This window comes from Crocodylus porosus, unplaced genomic scaffold (genome assembly GCF_001723895.1).
Source record: "Crocodylus porosus isolate Cpor-Errol unplaced genomic scaffold, CroPor_comp1, whole genome shotgun sequence".
Classification (NCBI taxonomy): domain Eukaryota; kingdom Metazoa; phylum Chordata; order Crocodylia; family Crocodylidae; genus Crocodylus; species Crocodylus porosus.
This window is the reverse complement of record NW_017728931.1, coordinates 139078134-139082557: the sequence shown is the minus strand read 5'-3', so window position 1 is coordinate 139082557 and position 4424 is coordinate 139078134. Positions and strand designations below refer to the sequence as shown.

Here is a 4424-nt window from a genome sequence, read left to right as displayed (position 1 = left end):
TTAAGCAGGCAGCATGAACCGAAGAAACACCTGACAAAGACCGAACGGGAGCTCTGGATTGACTTACAGAGTTCGCCAACAGTCGGAGCAGCAGAAGACGGGCTGGGAAATCAGGTTTTGAGAACACATAAACAAACGCGCACATTAAAGGAGAAAAATCAAATCCTCCAGCCAAGCCCAAGGAATTAGCAGACGGAAGAAATGCACTGCATTTAGCAATGCAATCAGGAGCTGGATCGCGGCAGGGCTAATGCATAGTTACACGGGCAGTTGTGATCTGTTTTTGCTAATCCTGAAATGGTCAAGGTGTTCACAGCTTCTCACTTATTGCAATTAAACACACGTTACTCTCAGGCACCCTGGCCTCTTTTTTAAAAACAAAACCAAACAAAACACAATAAAGCAAGCCAAAAAACCAACCTAGCTGTAGCATGGTTTAAACAACACTGGTTAAATTTTAATTGGCTGTTCTAATATGAATAGCACCGCTCCTTTATAAGTATTCAAAGCCAGGGCAGCATCAAACGTGCTGCGGTTTGTTCTTCACAATAGTTACTCCCTCCGGTTTTCCAGAGACGGGCAAGGCAGAGGGGCGGCCTGCTGGATGGGCCGCTCTGCCCAGCTTTGCCTTGTCCATGGTGAGTCTGTGCACAAGTGCAGAAAAGGAAGTTTATTTTGGAAGTGAGAAAAATAAAGGGATGTTCAGTCCCAACATAACATGTGAGATAAGCAGCTGGAAGGGGATCAAGCCCATGTTTCTGTCTGTACAATTCCAGTTATACTTCCAAGCCCTGATAATGCTGCAAAAGCCTCAACATGACAACAGAGCCAATAAATACGTTGCGTTTCCCACTCACCTGCTCACTGTGGGTCTGTATGGCTGGAAATGGCATTCGCGGTCCTCCCGCATGGGCCCTGACTCTGCACCATGAAAGTTGGTGGGAGCTTCACGGCTGGCTGCTGTAGGAGCAGCCTCCAGACCTTGGCGTTTTATATGTCGGATCTGTCTTACCTGCACCTTGTTTGGCACCAGGATCTGCACGTTCAGGACTTGGCGCCCACGTGTAACTGTAATGTGCCCATGCAGATCCAATGGCAGGGTCAGGATCTCTGACTGATGTGCTTAGAGAAGAGGCAGCGTCAGGGCTGAACAGCACCGAGCAAGGCTTTCTGCGCTAAATAAACACCGCTGAATAAATAATAACCCTGAACCCTTTGATAAGTGACGCTGAAGAGAAAGGGCTTCGGAGGGGATTGACGTCTGAGAGCGCTAGACTCGCTAAGCCATTGTCACGGTGCCTCGCTAGGACCGGACATGTCATCTTCCCCGATGCGCTGATAAGGAACCAGAGCTCAGAGACACTCAGCACCTCGCTCAAGGCTGCGGGCAAAGCCACTGCTAGAGCTGGGATGAGAGTTGAGTAGGATGTCAACGTGCCCTCGCTGTATGGAAGGTGCTTAGAGGCAAAGGATTATCTTTGCCACGGTGGAGGAGAAAAAGGCAACGTTTATAGACTTGAAAATAATGCGGCAGCGCTGCCACCCTGAGTTTGAGCAATGAGCAGAGCTCAATCGTTCCAGGCCGTGCGGCGCTACCACCGGCAAGTATCCGTCTTCCCAGGCTCCGGCCTGGGGCGTCAGATGCTCCCAAATCCAAGGCAGGCATCCTGTGTGCAAACCCCAAGCCCGGAGACCTTGGTGCTCGGATGCCCCCTAGTTTTGCTTGCCCTTAGCCAAAAGGCTGAAAGAGCAAGCTAGAGGCAAAGCCCTAGAGCAATCCCCCATCCCCATAAATCGTGTAGCCGAGATCCTTGCATTTGGAGGCATTTGTAGACTCTCACGGGAGTCAGCCTGCCTGCAGTGCAAGGGACAGGCCCTCACCTCACTCAGGGCTGAGAAGAAGAGCATCTCCCCTGCCAAGTAAGTAAAACCACCCGGGCCAAAACTGACCTCACGGTGGTTTCTCTACAGAGCGTTTGGAGGATAAGTCTCCAGCTGTGTACAAACCTCTCAAGGCCACAGAGCTCTTGTGAGTGGCTGTTTTGGTCGTTATCTCAGTGATGGTCTCACTCCTCTTCCTCTATAAAAAATATACCTGGAGGTGTGCATAGCAGGGAGTCTGCCCAGCGACTGCCCACCTTCCAAGCAGCTGAAAGCTCAGGTCACTTACCAGTAATTCAGCATCCAGTCTCAGTCTCCCAGTCTCCCTGGCCCTTCCTTACTGCTTAATATCCCGGTGTCTACTCTGCCATAAGAAAATAAAAGAGCAACGAGGTCACAGAAACGCCTGAGTGAGTGAATCTAGTGTCTGTACCGGTATGGTAGTCAGCCTAGTCCATATAATGCAATGCTTAGGAAAGATGCTGCCACAATCACTCCCAGATGTGTTAGCTGCTTTCAAAGCAGGAGGCAAAATCAGCTCCCCATTCAGTGCTGGAGAAGCAGAAAAGCCTCAAATCAAAGCGCGCGCCCATTTTGCAGTTCAATTTGGCTGCAATGCAAACACCCGGCATGGCATGCAGAATAGCCACGGCCAGCGTATTCACTGAAGATATATTGGCTAATCCCCATCACACCAGGGCCCCAACACTGGGGTTCACGCAGCTCGAAGGTCCTTTATCAGCGGGGCACTTTACCCCCGCAACGTCTGTGTATTCGCAGAGTGGCAAAGCTCCCCAGCACCTGTCCCCATCTGGTACATCCAGCCCAGCCATCGGGGACACGCTCTGGCCCCTACATCTGGACTGTGAGGGCATCACGCCCAGACGGACCCCAAGCTGTCACAGCGTGTAAGGGCTGCATTGCCTGAGCGGGGCTGCCGGGTCTTTGGCGCAGAGGATAATGTCCCTCGGGCAGGGGCAGAAACAGTCTGATGGGGTCAGTGCATGCTACACATGCCAACGTAAGAACCAGGGGGTGCAGGCAGCAGGCTCTGCTCCTTAGCCAGCTCCCGAGAGCTGCAGGACCCGTGTCCTGCCGCTTCATGAGTGCATTAAGCTCCCGCTTTTCTCCACTCAGCTCCCCCCACCAGTGCATCCATCTGTCTCAGGACAGGATTTGGCCCTGTGGTGTCACCTAGTCCATGGCTTTGGAAACCCACTTCCGCTCCTGAGAACAATAGAGGAGCTGACGGTCGCTCGGTCAGAAGAACCAGGACTGGGCTCCCAGGATGAAGGGAAGCAAGTGGGGCGCAGCAGGGGGGGATTAAGTAAAAGCTACTGGCGGAGATGCAAGGGGAGCAACACCTTTGCCCCTGAGCGTGCGAGAAGTCTGCGCCATCCCGAACACCCCTGTCCTCAAGGTGCAGCTGACTCCAGCTCAGTGCTGGGAATACGAATCAGCACATCGGGACTCTCTGGAGGCTGCTCAAAGATCTGGGGATAGGCGGAGGCCATCAAGCAAATTCATCCTGAGTCAGTTCAAGTGGGCAGAGGAGAAGCAAAGTGAGCTAAGGTCCGAGGACATAAGACGAGCTTTCGCAAATGCATCCCAGAGAGAAGAAGTTAGTGGAGGAAGGGGCAGGGGGAGAGGACAAGACGTCCTGGCGACTGCAAAACCAGAGATGCCGGAGTCCTGCTTCGAATTGTGCCCTCCACGAGAAGGAGGCAGGCAAGGAAGATCCACTGCAAGTCATCGTTCATACAAGGAAAGCAAGAGGTTAGCGTTAACCTTCACAAATCCACCTAGCTGAGTTATGTGCATCCCAAGACATTTGTTTTCCATCGATCCCAATAGCTGCTTGACCTGCTGACAGCGCTCTTTGAAAATTCACATACCGCCAAGGTCTTGGGAGAGAGGAGAAGGGAAGACACCACACTGGCTTGCAAAAGACAGAGGAAGGTACTTCATTGACTGATATACCTATGCACCCTATCCACACAAATCAGCCCTCCAAAACTGGAGTCCAGGTCTTAAGAGGGGAAGTGAGTTCCTGCGCTGGATTGTCATGGCTGTCCGGTGCCCCCGTCTCTCTCCCTGCTGGCCCAGGGCAGGGAGGGGAGGACTTCATGCTCAGGGTCAGAGCTGTGGTGTTAACCCTCTCAGAGGTGCTGCTGAATTGGCAGCAGCTGCTGACTGAGCATACAAAAGCTGATGCCAACTTGGCAGAAGCTTGAAAGAGGGAACACGGCAGCTTTTGCTGATGCTGCAGAGCGTGCTCTGCTTCTGTGGTCAAAATGCAGCCATGATTCTGGAAAAAGTCTTCGTTGTTCATTTTGCCTTCCCAAATGAAGGTGCACGTACATGTGCATGTGTGTGTGCACATGTGCACAAGCAGATGTGTGTGCAGGTGCACGTGTGTGCGCACGGGCGTGTGTGCATGTGCATAAACAGATGCATGTGCAGGTGCATGTGTGTGTGCATGGGAGTGTGTGCATGCACACAAGCAGATGCATGTGCAGGTGCATGTGTGTGTGCATGGGAGT

General features: G+C 52.4%; 1 long non-coding RNA gene across 1 annotated transcript; it reads right to left on the bottom strand.

The window, feature by feature from the left end:
- Positions 1 to 421: 421 nt before the first annotated feature.
- On the bottom strand, positions 422 to 1175 carry LOC109315831. Its single transcript, XR_002102624.1, has 2 exons — positions 858 to 1175; positions 422 to 644 (listed from the first exon to the last, which is right to left on the bottom strand). It is a non-coding gene; the product is annotated as an uncharacterized LOC109315831 (long non-coding RNA).
- Positions 1176 to 4424: the final 3249 nt, after the last annotated feature.